Here is an 18,269-nt window from a genome sequence, read left to right on the forward strand (position 1 = left end):
AGGGCCATTGCGATCAGACCAGCTCTGTGCTGCATCTCAGGCCAGGCTCCCGCAGGAGCCCAGGAGAGGAACAAGGCCAGCCGGTTCCTCCTCGGGAAGCCCCACCCCTTCCTTCCCCATCTGCCATGGAGCTGACGCCCATGACCGTGAGCAGGGCGCCGTGCGCAGGGCCCCCCATGGGGTCCTCCTGAGGAGGAGTGCCGTGTTTTCTCTCCCTGGGACATGTGTGTCCGCATTGCTCAGAACAGGAAGCCAAAACTCAGACAGTAAAGTCCACGCAAGGGGACTCAGTGGGTCCGTGGGGGTCAGACTCGAAAAGGCCTTGTTGGTCTCCAAGAGAAGTTGGGGACGTCTTGGAACGGCAGCTCTGTGAGGGCTCCAGTCAGTGGTTGGGGGTGGGGCCAGAGCCGCCCTGGTGTCTGGGTCTCCTTGCCAGCAACCGCCTCTCACAGCTCCCAGCCACTGAGGGGAGTCTTTCTCTGGCTGCCTGCTGGTCACAGAGGATGCCCAAGACCAGCCTGGGGCTCCTCCATCACCTCCTCCAGGAAGCCTCTCGCTGCCAGAGCTCTTGGGACTCTGAGGCCCGCCATCTGTCTGCCGGGCTGCCTCCCCAGTTCTGTCCCTCAAGGAGCGTGTCAGCCCTTCCCAGGGGAGGCAGGCAGGAGAGTGCTTGGTGCACCCCTAGACGAGCAAGCATCTCTGTAGTCTTTTGTATTCCAAGGTAACCCGCTCCTAACTGTCTGCACACAGCAGAGCTCCGCAACGCTTCCTGGCAGGGAATGAACAAGACAGGAAGGGGGAGGACAGGATGGAAGGAAGGGGACAGATTTGGCCAGTGGTCCTGGAGTCCTGGGGTTGCCCTCGGCCAGAAGTCCAAGACTGACATATCAGCGGATGTTCCCTCTGAAGCTATAGGGGAGGGTCCTTCCCAGCGTCTCCCCCAGATTCTGCGCTTTGCTGTCGTTCTTGGCGCTCCCCGCCTTGTAGACAGACCCTCGTCTCCGTCTTTGCCTCCCACGGGGTTCTCCATGTGTGTCTGTGTCATCGTGTCCCCTTTTCATAGGGACACCTGTCCTGTTGAATCTGCACCCACGCCTAATGACCCACGTTAGCCTGATCACCTCTGCAAAGACCCTGTCTGCATCAGGTTGCATTTGAGGTAGTCGGGGTTAGGACTGCCCGTGAATTTGGGCCCCCGACTTGCGGTGCCGTTGCCCCCACTGGCGGCTCTCGCTCCGTGTCTGAGGGCCCCGGGGCACATCGGGGAGAAGAGGAAGCCTTGTCTGAGCGCTCGGGGGGAGTGACCGCTACCCTGCCTTCATCCCGAACCTGTCCCCGTGGAGCAGGCCCCACGAAGCTCTTTGTAGAAGGGAGCCCCGTAACACAGTCCCTGTGTTATAGTGAGTATATATAGTGAGTATATATATATATATAATATAGTGAGTATTACAGATACTGGATTCCAGAGAAAGAGAAGCAAAGTCCCAACAGTGAAGAGGAAACACCCCAATTTCCCGGCAGCCGTCTGGCCTGTTCAGGGCAGGCGCCTCCTGCTTGCCTTCCTAGCATCCATGGGCTCGTGTGACCCCGAACTTCATCACAGGGGCTGAGCTTCCGCAGGGCCCTCGGCTTCTGAAGTTAATCTCCCCTCTGGTGCGCCTCCTCCCATCGCTGGGATGGCTTGCTTGTTAGCAGCCAGGAGCTGGGAGGGAGGGGGAGCCGGGCTGCCAGCAGCTCTGGATTCTGCGGGGATGCCCACGTGCTCTGTGCATTTGTTTCCCCAGACTGAAGATCGGTGAGACATGATTTTAAAAATAAATAACTGGTCCTGAAGAAGAACTGTTTTATTTTATTTATTTTTGAGATAGAGCACATGCACATCTGAGTGGGGGGAGGGGCAGAGGGTGAGAGAATCTCAAGCAGGCTCTCCGCTGAGTGCAGAGCCTGACGCAGGGCTAGACCTCACGACCCTGAGATCATAACCTGAGCCGAATTCAAGCGTCTGTTGGTTACTCACCGACGAAGCCACCCAGACGCCCCAGAAGAACTCTCTTAAAACACTTTCTGGGACTGCCCTGGATGGGACATTCCTCCCTCATCCGGGGCTAACAGGCAGGGGAGAGGCTCGCCCTGCCCTTGGGGTGCAGGCTGTGGGCCACGTCTCATCAGGGGGCAGTGGTAGTGGTGAGGGATGATGATGATGAAGATGATGGTTGGTTCATGACACCACGAGGGGTCATTTCTCCCCTGGGGAGTCTGGGGGCTGTCACTGTCTGCCTCCCATCCTGGGTGAGGCACTCAGTTCTTTGCTCCTCTGGTTGGGAGGTGACATGCCCATGTCGCTTAGTCAGGGGGCTACAACCAGTCACGCAGGAGACTGGGAGCTAGGGGCATGTGGGGGTTTGGTGGGCGCTAACTTCTCTGCCACCCAAGCCTCTATTCGGACACAGATCTGCTGACTTCAAAACCCACATTTATCTCTCAAGTGTGTTCTTTCTTAGAGTTCTACATTTTGTAGCCGTTTTAGATTTACAGGAAAATTATAAAGATAGTGAAGAGAGCCCCTGCATATCTCCCGCCCAGTTCCCGCTGTTACTAATTCGGGACCTTGGTCACAAATAAGGAACTGATTCTGATGCATTATGACTATCTATATACTCTATTCTGTATTCGGATTTCCTCCGTATTTCCTCAGTGCCCACCTTCTGTCCCAGGACCGCATCCAGAATGTCCCAGGACACTTAGCGGTCCCGGGTCCTGAGGCTCCCCCACAGTGCTGTGGTCCTTGGACTTTTCTGCCTGTTGATGACCTTGACATGCCTGAAGAGATCTCATCAGGTGTTTTTTAAGAGGGTTTCTCAGGATTTGTCTATGTTTTCCCTGTGATTAACCCGAGGTCATGGTTTCAGGGAGAGGAAGACCACAAAGATGAAGTGCCCTTCTCGTCACATCATTTGTGAATGTGACCTGTCACCGTGGCGTTGACCTTGGTCTCCTGGCCGAGGTGGTGTTTGTCAGGGGTCTCGACTATAAGGTTCCCCTTTGCATGCTCTGCTCTGTGGTGAGAAGTCATTGGGGCAGCTCCTAACTTAGGGACTGGGGAGTCGTGGCCCCCTTCCTGGAGGGCAGGGTGTCCACACCAAGTACTGAGAATTCTTCTTCACAAGAGGTTTCTTGCGTCCCCTGCCCTCCATGTATTTATTTATTCCATTGTTTCTTTATATGGGGATAGATGCATGAATGTTTGTTTTATGCTTTGGGTTATAATCCAGGCTTTCTGTATTTACTGTTTGGCTCAGATGGGTCTAGCGTTGGCCCCTGGGAGCTCATTCAGTTGGCTACTGTCCTGTGGGCACACTCCCAGCATTGTGATTTTTGTTTTGTTTTTAGCACTTTCTCACTTTCTGGTGCTGCGCCAGGCTCACTGTCCACGTTCCCCATCCAGTCCCAGAATCGGCTCCTTCCCCCCGAACCTTGGCTGCTCTGTTGAAGGCTGACCATAGAAGCCAAGGTCAGAGCGTCCTCATCCCCAGCATGGGCTCCCAGAGCTCCGCAGCTCACGAGGCCCCCAGGGTCTCTGTGGATTCTGCACCACAAAACAAAGTCTACAAGGTCTATTTATTCAGTAGTCAGGTCCACACAACCTAGTAAGTGCGTATGTCCTGCCAACATCACAGTCATCTTGAAAAACACATATAGCCTGAAGGAGTTCATTTCTGTTTCATTCCTCACCATGACTTGTTGATGGGAATGCACACATCCGTCAGACTCTCTGCTCCTTCTGGAACCCTGGGGTCACAGCCCCGTCACACGTCAGCACCCTCCTCTCCTCCTCCACACCCTCCTCTGCTCTTCCTTCTTGTCACAACACCTGCCAGAAACCCGACTTGGCAAAGGGAGGGTGTCATCGAAAGGAATATGGCGTGATCTCATATGGAAACTGGAAGCGGGTGCAGAATCCAGAAAATGTTGAACCTCACTGTGTTTTTCTCAAAAAAAAAAAAAAAGCCAGTGCATCCCTGTGAGCTCGCTACAGCACCCTCAGGTGCCTTGGCCCGCAGGTTGGGAACCATGGAACTCAATGGTAGCCGTCTGCCTCTGTGACAAGGTGGCAGGGGGACACTGGGCCAGAGTGGCCAAGGTGGCTCATCTGTGCCCGTAGGGGTCAAGGAGCACACATCAGGAGTTGCAAACCTTTTCTCAGCACCTGTAGAATGCTCCTTGGAGGTCATAAGGGAATGGCTCTGAGCTCACCTGCATCTTGGATCTGCGGGGACCGTGGCATCCCGCCATCCTGCCGGGGTCTTACGTCTCTCGTCAGCATCTACATCTGTAGCCCTGTGGTCAGCCGAGGAGCCAAGGAGGCTGCCCAGATCTCTGTATTTTCAAGGACAATGCTTCCCTTTTCCCCACGCCTGCCAGGTAGCACTGATGATGCAGAGGTAAAAGGTCAGGAGGTGTGTGTTCTGGGCTGTGTGCAGGCTCAGTGCGGTGCCCCAGGCTGACCCCTTTGCACAAGCCCCTAAGCATCCATCTGGGAGGGGTACAGGCAAGGGCCCAGCTTCGCACAGCCTTTCAGGGTGTGCTCCCGGGGACCGGGCTCACCACTGGCCAGGGCGAGGCCAGCCTCGGGGGATTCTTTTGGTAGAAACAATGGCTGGACACAGAAACGTGGGGACTGGCCTCCCAGGCACTCTCTGGCCTGAATTCTACCTGCCCACTTTCCAACAGGTGTGACTCTCCCTTTTGAGGTCAGGGGACGACATCCAGACTCCCCAGTCTATCTGCTCTCTTCATGTCATGCTTCTAGATCCAGTCCTGGGGTGACCACAAAACCGAGGCCACTGAGGGAAGTGAGCGGCCACTGAAAGGGACCAGGAGCTGGGCAAGGGGCAAGCTGGAGTCATCCGTTAGGGCTGGGCTTGGCCAATTTCTGACTGTAGGACCTTGGCCACAGGTCCCTCTGAGCCTCAGCTTGCTTCTCTGCGAAATGGGTAGCAGTGCGGCAGCACAGGGACTCACGTGTGCGCCCATGGGGGCAAGTGGAGTGACAGCAAGCGTGGCACAGTGCAGGTGCTGCCCACCCCCACGTGGATGACAGATGCTGCAGGGTGTGGATGGTGGGACACCCCGCGTCTCTGCGCTCAGAGGCGCCCAGGTGACTGGCAGGCTGAGCCCCTCCCTCTGCTGAGTGTGAGGCCAGAGCTTGGAGAACCCATGTGGTCTGGCTGTGTTTCATAAAGTATGCGTATTGTATACGGTCCACCCTGCAGACATCCCCCATGTGTGCATGTGTATGCAGACACAGTGTTCCAGCCATCATGCGTGGACACCTGTGCTAGATAGAATGCGCCATTTATAAGGGGCAGGGGTCTTGCCCACACAACACGGTGCTCCTCCCTTTGTGGAATTTTAATGGCTCTTCAAGGTCCTTCTAACTTTCTCAAGCCCCGCCCCCGCCGGACAAAGGGCCCTACCGTGCCCCCGGGATAAGACAGGGTGAGTATGGGATACAGGGAGAAGAGGGTCCTTTAAGTACTCTTGCCTCCAGTAAGTGGCCCTTTCTGAGCCAGTGGATGGATGCGTCTGCGTTGGACCCTCCTGTTCCCTGCTTGACAGATGCGACCTTTAAAGACAACCGGGGCGATCTATTAGCAGGGGACAAGGTGCTTTGTCTCCAGGCCTGCTGGGAACAGATGAGGCTACACAGCCCTATTTCTGCTGCTTCAGAGCATGAGAGCAAGGACCCCGAATCCGGCCCTGGCTTGGAATGCTAATTGCCTGGTCTAAGGTGTTCTTGATAAAGGCGGCCAGAGAGAGTGGGTAATTCATTATTTAGGGCTTGAGATGTCCGTGGATGGGATGGCAGTGAGTAATGGATTGGGAAACTGTCTGTTGGCTCTGGAGTCCCAATTTATGGGCCTGTGAAGCAGCAGCCAGCAGAGCCTGGGGATGGCCAGGTGCCAAACGTGCGTCTCACCATGTGCGGGGGCCCTGGACCCTCTCTGGGCACAGCAGGTGCATTCTGAGACTCGAGCCTTCACCAGCCGCTGCTGGAGGCTGCTGGAGGGCCCTCCTTGTCACATCCATGCCCATGCATGGTCCCCTCATCTGACACCTGCCCTCCTGTGCAGCCCAGGCGGCTCCACCAGAGAGCCCGGGGGCCCATCCATGTCCCCCCGACATGTCTCTGTTTTCAGAGGGAAGTGAATTTATTTCCATAAGCCTCCGCCCCTCCGCCCTGTGGGTCAGCCACCCCTTTCTGAGGACCCAGAGGGAGGTGGAGGCCCCCCAGGGATAAAGGGGGTGGGTTTAGCTCTCAGGCACCCGACTTGGAGGGTGGGTTCCTGGCACGGACTTCGCCCTTTCCTCTGTGCCAGACCGCATCTGCCATGCCTTGGCACCAGACCTCCGGGTCCCCAGCTTTTTTCCAGAAGGGAGCTTGTCATGGGTGTAGGAAGCCACACTCCATGCAGCATTCAAATATGGACAGGACGGGGGCGGGGAGGGTGGCTGGCGGTGTGTGGCTTGGGGATCCAGAAACGAATTTCCTGACGGGTGTTATTTGGAGAAAGCAATTCAGCAAGCTTATCTCCCTGTATGATGTGGTTGCGCTGTTGGAAGGAGGGACAGCGTCCCTGGCTGCTGGCCAACCGCTTGTCTGTCCCGCATCAGCCCAGAGGGATTTCAGAGGCTGGGGGGGCATGGGGCACTGCTCTCCATGGGAATCTGTGTTTGCAGATTGAATGGCCCCATTTTCCTGGCTGAAGCACCCTATATTTATTAAAATAATGAACCCCGGGGCGCCTGGGTGGCTCAGTCTTTTGGGCATCTTCCTCTTGATTTCAGCTCAGGTCATGATGTCAGGGTCAGGAGATGGGGCCCTAGGTTCAGCTCTGTGCTCAGCAGTGAGTCTGCTTGGGATTCTGTCTCTCCCTCTGCCCTCCCGGACCCCCCCGCACATGTGCTCTCTCTCTCTCTCTCTCTCAAATAAATATATCTTTAAAAAACTAAAAACTAAACTAAACTAACAAATCCTGAAGGGCAACCCCCAGCCCCAGACACCCCTTAATGCCAGTGTTTGTTCTAGAAGCTGACAGAATAGCAAGGAGCCTCTACCTATTTGCTTGTTGGGTTTTTCGGCAGATGCTCTCCTTGTCTTGGGCTGGGGGCTGCAAACACAGAGGGCTCAGACGCAGCCCCAGTTTCAGGAGAGGCAGACAAGATGTCTTTGCCGGCTGGAGAAGCCTTGAAACTGGACCATGAAGCAGGAGACTTGCTCCTCCGGGAAGGAGGGGTCGGGGGGGACTAAAGTGTGTGGCTTTTTTAGGCTTCCCCAGCAGCCAGCTTGGAAGAGGCAGAGACGCAGAAGTGGGAAACCGAGTGGCAGATCTGGGGCGAGACTGTGCCGGGAGCCTCCGCTCACCACCGTGTTTGCTGATTGTACACGGCTGGGCTTGCCCCCCCGACCAGTGAGGCAGGAGACACCGGGGGCCACCAGTGAGTCCAGTGTCATCTGGAAGGGGAGGAGGTGGTGATGGGGACTGGGAAGGGAGGGTCAGGGTGAGGAAGGGGAGGAGCTCCGTGCCAGCAGGACATGCCAGGAGGGAAAGGGCCCCTGAGGCAAGCGGCTTTGGAGCCTCACAGCTTTAAATCATGAACATTACTCGGTGTTAATAATGGTGATTATCATCAGTAATGGAAAGGGACAGATGTATCCTGTTAACAAGACCAGCTAGTTGGCTTCCTGGGACCCGCCAGCCCCCGCCTGGGGATGGAACCTGCTCATAATTGCTCTTCAGCGAGAGAAGCAGTTTCTGGTTGCATTCACTGGGCGTGGGGAGGACGCACTGGGAGCCGCCCGCCCGCTGCTGGGGGGCACTGGGCAGCACGCAAGTGCCAGCCGGAGAGACTTGGCAGAGCACATCTCCCGTGTTCACATCTGATACCATGTCCCTTGGGGCTGGAAGTGCTGTGATGCTCCCCACTGTCCCCAAATCAACCACAGGCCCTTCGGCCTCAGAGCCTTGTCCTACCCCCCACCCTGCTCCCTATCCTCGGGGCTCCTGACCTGCTAGGCCTGAGTGGGGAGGAGGGATGGGCAGCAGCCCTGTCCCTCTCTTTTCTTAGCTCCTCCCCATGCATTCTGATCTCTCAGAACCAGCTGCCCCCTCCAGGCAGTCCTCTGGGCCCAACTAGGCCTGGAGTCCTTTAGGGGCCCTACATACTCTTTCATGAGCCAACACGGTCTTTCATCTCTTTTTTTTTTTTTTTTTAAGTTTTTTAAATTTATTTGACAGAGAGAAATCACAGAGAGGCAGGCAGAGAGAGAGGAAGGGAAGCAGGCTCTCCGCTGAGCAGAGAGCCCGATGTGGGACTCGATCCCAGGACCCTGAGATCATGACCCGAGCCGAAGGCAGCGGCTTAACCCACTGAGCCACCCAGGTGCCCCCGGTCTTTCATCTCTTGATGGGACAATGAGATTCTTTTTTGTGTCCTCCTCCAGCCCGTTTGCTCCCTGAGGGCAGGGCCTGCGTTGGTCTGGTTCACAGTTGGTGCCCATTACTTGCCAGTGCCTGGAACTTACTTGACTCTACGCCTGTCTGCCTGGGGACCACAGACTGCACGGCAGAGGGGCCGGACATCCCTCTATCCCCCTGCACAGCAAACTCATGGAGAGGTGTTGCGTTTTTCATATTTTTAACCAATGGACCCCAAAACATACTGAACCTCTTTAGAAGACTTCAAAACAAGCTAGAAGTTTTTTGTTTCCCAGAATTTATGGTCTGCACATTTGAGAGATTTCGTAAGCCACGTACATTTCCTAACACTGGTGAGACTGCCAAACATCCATTTTCAGAGAACTCCTTCCAGAACCGACATCTCATTGGAAAGGAAGGGTTTTCTCACTTATTATTAAAGCAATTCTTGATCGGAGGAGACCAGTTGCATGTGTTGATTCTCTGTGAAAACCTAAGCAGGGTAGCATTCGAGTGATAACAGCCTGCCTTGGGTTCCACTCGGAACTCGTGTCTTTTGGTAAAAGAAAAAAAGCATAATTCATCTTCCAGCTCAATGGCCCTTGAAAGCACCTTGCTTAGGAGACTTACCTGCGGCAGGGTCCTGGAGGTCTCCATGGCCACACCCCCTCTCGTGGTGGATGGCTTTTGTGGAAGGGTCTTGTCTTTATAAGGCAGCTCCCCCAGGGACTCCCCTGGGGCGGGTGAATGTCAAAAGACCAGACTGCGGTGCAGCCAGGGGGCCCACGTCGTCGGTCTTTGCGCCCCATTTTTCAGATCAAATAGAAGCACTCATTGAATTCTGCTAGTTATGTGTTGCATGTCACAGTCCCGCTCAGCAGTGAGGAACAAGGACAGGGACAAGCCTAACGCAGGGCAGCCACATGTGCTGAGCTGTGGCTCAGAGCCCTTGGCCTCTGCTGGGCTGCAGGGTCTCTGCCCCTTACGGTAACTCATGGCCCCTTATGGTAACTAACATGCAGGGTGAATTTCAAACAGCGGCCCCACCCTCAGGGTTGGGCTCTGCATGCGTACTATGTCCCACCAGCCTCCTGGCTTTTCCTGGGAGGCACCAGCCATCCTTATGTTGCCCCAGCCTGTCCACCCAAGGCCCTCGGTCCCAGAGACTCCCCGGGCCCTCCCCCCGTGGCCAAGCTGTCCAGACTGGCGTGCCTCCTCTCCCCCAGGCCTTCTCTTTTCTCTTGCTGACTCTTCTTCAAGAAGAGTCACCTTTTGGATGATGTCACCTTTGGATGATGACTATTTTCCTTGTGTGCGAGCCCCATGGGGCAGACTCTGTCCCCATGTTCTGCCTCAGTGACAGGATACCCCTGTGCAGATCCCCTCTTCTCCCTGTGGTGACCTTGATGACCTGCCTTACCGTCCGCAGAGGTGGGCTGGGACAGCATGAGCCAAATGCATGTCTTCACTTAGAGGACAGTGAGGTCTTTGTATTTGGGTCTTTAAGATGAAATTCGGCCCTCTGTACCCCACAGTTGCTCCTCTCACAGTTCCCCTGATTTCAGACACATGCATGTCACACAGAAAGTCAGAGTGGGGCGGGGGGTGATGGGGCTGTTCTCGTTATAGGAAAGGGGGAGAGGGACAGGGAAGGGGGAGGGAGGGGAAGGGGGAGAAGAGGAACAGGAGGAAGGGAGGGAAGCTGGCCATTTGCAAAGGAAGCAGAATGATCCTTCTCCCCCGGGGGTAGGACTTTTAAAGGTCAGTGTCTGCCGCAGACCTTGTAGCTTCCTTGACTGAGTCCGTGGAGACGGCCACGTTGGTGTGAGAGGTGAAACGCGCCGTGGGCTGTCCACAGCTGCGCCATGAGCAAGTACAACAGTCCTCAAAGGCTTTCTCATCTGCGGGCTCCTCTCATCTTACCATCATCTCCTTGCCCAGGGGAGGAACTGCCACCGACTGACCTGCCTGTGGACGGCTCTTTTCCTCCCGGGCCTACTGCCTTGGACATTCCAGAAGCTGTGGGTGCTGTGTGGTCGGAGCTTCAGGGGAAGGTGACAGTGAGACAGATGAGGGTTCCCAGGTGTGATGTCACAGAGTAAAGGTCCGGGGGCTGGAGGCAGGATGCCATAGCAGGGGGCGGCCACAGGGGAGGGCCGTGGTCCTTGGAGTCCGCCACAGTCACCCTCTTGTGAAATGAAGAGTCCGTGTGGAGATCTCATGCAGCTTTCCCCCTAAGTTCTAGGCTGGCTCAGTGCATAGAAATACCATGTGAGCACATACATAATTCCACAGTTTCTAAAGCCACACTCAAAACAATTAAGGAGAAACAGTGCAATTGCTTTCAATAGTATATTTTACTTAATGCAATATTATGTTGTAGGGGAGGAGAAATTTTCTTCTATAGATTTTTCTGACTGGTCTAAGATTTAAATTGATGTGAGACAGATTAATAGAAGAAAATCAAATTTCATTTTTACATTTGGGAATCCCCCCACCCCCATACATGAGAGGATCAAAGTCGGAAAGGAACAATACGGTGTCAGTCCCATCCTGAGCTAGGGGATAGGGTGGGGGCCTGGGGCTTCAAAGGGGAAGAGGGCAGGTAAGGGAGGGGCCAAAAGTTTCCCTGGAGCCCGCAGGGTCTGGATTGCCTTCGGCTGAAAAATAGTCAACACGTTAATGTGGCACATGGTGGGGAGACCTGCTCTGAACCCCTTCTGCTGAGCTTTTGGGATGCGAAAGAGGTTGTGTGGTCCTGAAGCTGAGTGGGTGGACTGCTCCCTGTCCCGTTAAGAGCCTCGGTCCTGAGAATGGGTCAGGCCAGTTAAACTGACGTGACCGGTTTCACGAAATGGTCTTGCGGTTGAGCTCCCAAAGTTAGGCCTCGATCGTGCAAGCAACTGGATAATTAATAAGAGGTATTTCTGGGGTGCCGGGGTGGCTCAGTGGGTTAAAGCCTCTGCCTTTAGCTTAGGTCATGATCTCAGGGTCCTGGGATCCAGCCACCCATCAGGCTCTCTGCCCAGCAGGGAACCAGCTTCCTCCTTTCTCTCTGCCTGCCTCTCTGTCTACTTGTGATCTCTGCCTGTCAAATAAATAAATAAATAAATATTTTTTTTAAAATAGAGGTATTTCTATGGAAACTAGACACACACTGGTTAGCAGAGCGAGTTCCAAGCCCTATGTCTGAGTGCTGTCAGTGGGATTTCTGGGCGTCAGGCTCAAAGCACCTGCACGCGGAGAGAGGGCAGGCAGCGGCAGTCTGGTACAGCGTCGTGGTTTGCGGTTTGCTAATCGCTGGAGGTCCCTCCACGTGGCCCACACAGCAGCAGGCAAGGGTCTGTCTGAACAGGGCTGTTGGGATGATTCCTCTCAAGCTTGCATCAGGCTACCTGGTGTGCAGGGCCTCGGGGGGAAGGGGCAGTTCTCGTTCTCGGTGACTCGAAGTCAAAAGCATGGGAGAGGATCGGAAATGTTGGTTTGGAGAGGCATAAGCAGATATTTGAGGACATCGGAAGAATTCAGGATCTTATCCAGTTTAGGAGCAAATAGCAACGCCTGAAGGACCATTCATCAGATCTAGAATCATCTACTACCCAACAGGGTATGTTGGGGAGGCATAATTGTTCTCTACAGAGCCACCCTCTTTTCCACCAAAGAGAGACAAATGAAGACTCATTTGTTTACAAAACGAGTCTGGTTTCGGGCAGACTTGGCCTGGCGACTTGCAGAAGTGCCCCGAGAATGGTCTTGGGCCACGTGGGCTGTTTTCAAATCTGCTTTGCTGGAACTTTCCATAAGGAATCTTCAGACCGAACATTGAATGGCCTCTAGAGAGAAAACCAAACTCTGACCTTGTGTCAAGTGCACTTTTGGTGTTAAAGCTCGCTCACTTGATTAAGTCCATCCCTATCTTAGCCAGTCCTGCCCATGCGTCAAATCCCCTTCCGAGGAGTCCTTTCCCACAAGCCTTCTACAACTGCCTTTTTTAACATTCAGACTCCGCTCTGTGTTTTCCCTTTTAAATAACCAGACTCAACTTTAGGACCAAATTACTTTCTTTTCCCTCAACCACCAAAAAAATTCGTTTCCATTCCTCATCCCGTTTCTTACCAGAAGCCCACATCTCAGTCTCTCTGCCCACAGAGATGTTTCCCTTATTGTTTCTGGTAGTTTACGTTCTTCTTCAGCAATTAATGTTTCTGTATTTTCTTTTATTTGGAATCAATCTGGATCTTCAATGAATTTAACTTCACTCAATGCTCAATAGCAAAGTTTGAAATTTCAGGTTATTACCAAAGAGATTTGGGGAGACTGGCTTAGAAATGTGCGTCTGTTCAACTTACTTGTTCTTAACAATTGTGTTTTGATCAGTCACGAAAACCTTACAAAGCATGAAACAGCTAAACTGAGATACTTATGTTGTCTTTCCTGCTGACAAGCCCTCTAATGGAGGTGACGGGAGCTGATTTTACTTTCAGTGAAGGTAAGTAGCATAAAAGGATTATATTTAATGCTAAGGACTCTAAACCCATGCTGATTTCATTATACCAGCATGCTTCAACCAGCTTTCACGTATTAGAGACCAATCCTAGATCACGTGAACTTGAAGAACACTTGGGTTTGTTTTGATAATTTCTGAGAGTTTTGGAACAGCCAAGCCTGTAAGCTTGTGTCTCAAGACAGCTCTGTGGAGTTATTTTACAAATGAATTTTGGCAATGCCATCCAGACGTAGGAGACTTAGTACACACCCACGACACATAGGCATGGACACACATGAACGGGGCAAACAGAGGTCTTACGCTGTCTAATGTATGTGCTCCTTTGCCCCATCTCCAAAGATGTCCTCTTTCCCTCTGTCTGTCTGTCTCTCTCGTCTGGTAAGAAATCTCTCCCTAATGTGTGTGTTTCGGCTCTTGGGTCCTAGAGGAGATATGGGTAGAAAATCTCTATCACAAAGGCACTACGTTTCTCTAAGAAGGACTTGGGATTCCTAAGGACAATACTTAAAAGACTTTTGAGATAAAGAGAAAGGGTTTTAGAATTGGTAAAAAGGACAGGTTAAACAACTCTGAATTATTTCTGAGGCTGTATTTCTAGTTTCACAAATATTTGTAAGATAAAGACAGTTGCCTCCAATCCCTTAAGAAATCCCTTCAGTTAGATCCCCTAAATGGCATCATGGGTTGATCTCCTCACCTAATTATCTTCAATTTGCTTCTTTTCCTTTGGGAACATAGCTCTAATTTTAACTCAGGGGTGAAGGCCTTAAGAAATTCCAATCACGTTCTGAAAATCAGCTTCCAGTATGGCTAACTTTTAACTATAGGGCCACTTAAAAATAAAAGTATTCTAGACAGCATCTTTGGGGTGATCCGTGGTGGACATTTTGAGGACAACTGACCCGTAGCCTGTGTACACTGGTCCGTCTCCCATGGAAAACTGAGCGGGCCGTGTAGCTTTCTCTCTTTGTCTCATAATCATATCCACCAACGAGGATGCTAATTCACCAGCTGCCCGCCTAAACAGATTCAAGAACAAGGGGAAAGACAGTATGGAAATGAGGCAGCATCGAATAGAAGTTAACGTGGAGCTGACGAAAGCTAAGAAGGTTGACCAGATGCTGAAAAGGAGAAACGGAAGCTGATTTCCTGATGACGCTACCTCTCCACGGCAGGAAAACTTCCAACAACCCGGGCACCGTAAACTGGTCTGTTGATGACATTGTCAAAGGCATCCATAGCAACAACTTGGAAAGCCTGCTCTAGGCTACTCAAGCCGCCAGGAAACTACTCTCTAGGGAAGAACAGCCCCTATAGATGCCATAATCTGGGCTGGTTTGATTCCAAAATGTGTGTCCTTCTTGGGCAGAACTGATTGAAGCTCATTCAGTTTGAATCTGCGTGAGGCTCACTACCATTGCTTCCGGGGCATCAGAACTGACCAAGGCGGCGGTAGATGGAGGTGCTGTCCCAGCATTCATTTCTCCATTGGCATCTTCCCATGCCCACGTCGTTGAACGAGCTGTGTGGGCTCTAGGAAACATTGCGGGGGATGGGGGATGGTCAGTTTTTCAAGACTTGGTTATCTCCTTGCATTTCCTGACATATCATCTTTATTTAGCACGTGCCTACTTATGTAACCTTACTTGGACTCTCAAACCTTTGTCAGAGCAAGAATCCCACACTCCGGTGAGATGCTCTTGATTCTTCCTACCTTAGTTCGTCCCCTGCATCACGATGATCTAGAAGTCTTGGCAGATACCTGCTGGGCCATTTCCTACCTTCCTGAAGGTCCAAATGAACAGATTGAAATGGTTGTGAAAACAGGAGCTGTGCTCCAACCTGGGAAGCTTCTAGGAGCTACTGAATTGTCCATTGTGACTCCCGAGCTAAGAGCCATGGGAAATATTGTCCCTGGGACAGACAAACAGACTCAGGGTATCATAGATGCAGGAGTACTTGCTGTCTTTCCCAGCCTGCTAATGAACCCCAAAACTAATATTCAGAAGGAAGCTACGGGGACAATGTCAAACATCGCAGCTGGTCGCCAGGACCAGATACCGCAAGTTATGAATCATGGATTAGTCCCATTCCTCAGTGGTGTTCCCTCTAAGGCCAACTTTAAGACACAAAAGGAAGCTGTCTGGGCTGTGACCACCTACGCAAGTGGCGGGACAGCTGAACAGATTGTATACCTCATTCATCATGGCATAATAGAACCACTGATAAGCCCCTTGGAGGCTATTTCAAACATCTTTCCAGCTGCTGAGAAGCTAGGTGAAACCGAGAAATTTAGTATAATGATGGAAGAATGTGGAGGTTTGGACAAAATGGAAGCTCTATAAAACCATGAAAATGGGGGCACCTGGGTGGCTAGGGGTTAAAGCCTCTGCCTTCGGCTCAGGTCATGATCCCAGGGTCCTGAGATCGAGCCCCTCATCGGGCTCTCTGCTCAGCAGGGAGCCTGCTTTCTCCTCTCTCTCTCTCTTTGCCTGCATCTCTGCCTACTTGTGATCTCTATCTGTCAAATAAATAAATAAAATCTTTAAAAAAAAAACCCCATAAAAACGAGTCTGTGTACAAAGCTTCCTTAAACTTGATTGAGAAACATTTCTCTGTAGAGGAAGAGGAAGATCAGAAAGTTGTGCTAGAAAGTACCTCCGAAGGGTATTCATACCAAGTTTAGGGTCGCATTCCTGGGATCTTTAAGTTTTAGACTGTATAGCTACGGCAGAAAGTTGTTTGTTGTGTACTCTGTTTGGCAGAAGTTTGTCTTACTGTTTCTCTACTAAGAACTCTTTTTTTTAAGATTTTTTATTTATTTGACAGAGAGAGATCACAAGTAGGCAGAGAGGCAGGCAGAGAGAGGGGAAGGAAGCAGGCTCCATGCTGAGCAGAGAGCCCGATGCGGGGCTGGATCCCAGGACCCTGAGATCATGACCTGAGCCGAAGGCAGCGGCTTAACCACTGAGCCACCCAGGCGCCCCTCTACTAAGAACTCTTTTTAAGTGTGTTTTTTTTTAATTGTAGCATTTTAAAAAAGATTTTTTTTTTAAAAATATGGAACGCTTCACGAATTTGCGTGTCATGCTTGCGCAGGGCCATGCTAATCTTCTCTGTATCGTTCCAATTTTAGTATATGTGCTGCCGAAGCGAGCACTTAAAAAAAGATTTTATTTATTTATTTGACAGAGAGAGAGAGAGATCACAGAGAGGCAGAGAGGCAGGTGGGGTTGGGGGAGCAGGCTCCCTGCTGAGCAGAGAGCCCGATGCGGGGCTCAATCCCAGGACCCTGAGATCTTGACCTGAGCCAAAGGCAGAGGCTTAACCCACTGAGCCACCCAGGTGCCCTTTATTGTAGCATTTTTTACAACGAAATTCTACTTGACCAAATCCAAGCCGTATAAACGGTATGAAGTTCCTCCTTTCAGTGGGTTTCTTATTTCTGTGTGGAATCTCTTATCTTGTGGTGTCCTGTAGATAAAGATCAAATTCCACCCTTTTATTTATATATATATGAAATATTATATTTAATTCTATATTATATACATATATAATATTCTAATATATAAGTATATATTCTAAATATTTTGCCAGTTTTCAACCAGGACACACAGTAAATATTCCAGCAGTGTTGAATAACCTCTCCCTCCTCTTGGGGTTTAAGAGGGGTCCCCAAAGAGGGTGCAAATGATACCATATTCCCAAGATCCAGACTCACTCCCACGTATCCCAAAGGAAGAGCCAGCAACCTACCTGTCCAAGGCAGACACAGCCCAAGCCAGGTTCTCAGGAGGCAAAGTGAGACCATCCATAGGGTCAAAGCTGTCCCTGGAAGAGAAAGGATCCCTAACCAATGGGCCTGGATTTGGAAAGGAGGGGGCATCCTGAAATTTTATTTTCCTTTTCTGCGAGTTTCTGAGCAACACCTGGTCATGTGTGAGAGAGCCTAGGAGAAATTCTGGTCACGTGTTTCCTCTTGGGACAATGAGGGGGATTCGTGAGGGGCTATCAATCTTTCTTTTCTTTTTTTTCTTTTAGTTTCAGAGGTAGAGATCAGAGATTCATCAGTTGCATGTAACACCCAGTGCTCACTACATCACATGCCCTCCTTAATGCCCGTCACCCAGGTACCCCACCCCAGCAGCCCTCAGTTGGTTCCCTAGAGTTCAGAGTCTCCTGTGGTTTGTCTCCCTCTCTGATTTTGTCTTATTTTATTCTTCTGTCCCTTCTTTTATTCCTCTGTCCCTTCCCCTATGATCCTCTGTTTCTTAACTTCCACATATGAGTGAAGTCTTACAGTATTTGTCTTTCTCCGATTGACTTATTTCACTTAGCATAATACCCTCTAGTTCCATCCATGTCATTGCAAATGGCAAGATTTCATTTTTTGATGACTGAGCAATATTCCTGTGTGTGTGTGTGTGTGTGTGTGTGTGTGTGTGTGTGTGTGTGATGATATATCTTCTTTATCCATTCATCTATCCATGATCATCTGGGCTCTTTCCATAGTTTGGCTCTTGGGGACATGGCTGTTATAAACATGGGTGCCCTTTTGAATCACCATGTTTGTTTCCTTTGGGTAAATACCTAGTAAAGCAATTGCTACCAGTCTTTATAATTCTTCTCCAAATTTGCTAGAATCTCCTGGAAAAGATCTGCTGCTGTCCAGGGGACATTTATTCTTCTGGTGGGGTTCTAGGCTATATCCGCGAAGGACTTGCACAGAAAGACCAGAAGCCGGGGGAGCCTGATTTACAGAGCCCAGCGTGGTGGGCCCTGCTGCCCATCCCCCTGCCTCCACTAAGCCCACCTCTTGGCTTTCAGCTTGTACATGAGTAACCCGTGGGTGCCAGGCCTGGAGATGGGGCTGTGGGACACTCTGTAAATCTCATAAGAAAAAAAAAAAAAAGGAAGCTGAAATAGACAGATGGGGCCAGATTTTGAGAAGGGGAATTTCTGTTGAATTTACTTTTTGTTCAAGTCTGATTTCTCTTCTTTCATCCTGCTAAGGGAGTCGCTAAGAGGAGTCATTGTATTTCCTTGTGTCCTCTTTTTAATTCGGTCTCTCTGAAGGTGCCAAGAAATTGTTTAGGATGAGAGATCTTTAAAATTTTTTTCTTCACTCAAATACAGCCAATTCAGAGAATCAGTCATTTGGCCATCAATGAGTAGGATCTGTCAATAGTGATTCAGACTAATAAGCCTTTTCATGGAACGACCCAGAGGTAATTTTCCAGGCTTAAGATGAATCTTTCTTGGATGCAGGTGGCATCCTTGGG

At 51.2% G+C, this 18,269-nt stretch overlaps 1 protein-coding gene and 1 non-coding gene across 2 annotated transcripts in view; one reads left to right on the top strand and one right to left on the bottom strand.

Moving 5' to 3' along the window:
- Positions 1-18,269, top strand: part of SORCS2 (sortilin related VPS10 domain containing receptor 2) — a 432,949-nt gene that overhangs the window by 282,686 nt on the left and 131,994 nt on the right. The gene's annotated exons all lie outside the window — the stretch shown is intronic.
- LOC123937744 lies at positions 16,042-16,147 on the bottom strand. Its single transcript, XR_006817543.1, has one exon. It is a non-coding gene; the product is annotated as a U6 spliceosomal RNA (small nuclear RNA).

This window comes from Meles meles, chromosome 2, assembly GCF_922984935.1.
Source record: "Meles meles chromosome 2, mMelMel3.1 paternal haplotype, whole genome shotgun sequence".
Taxonomy (NCBI): domain Eukaryota; kingdom Metazoa; phylum Chordata; class Mammalia; order Carnivora; family Mustelidae; genus Meles; species Meles meles.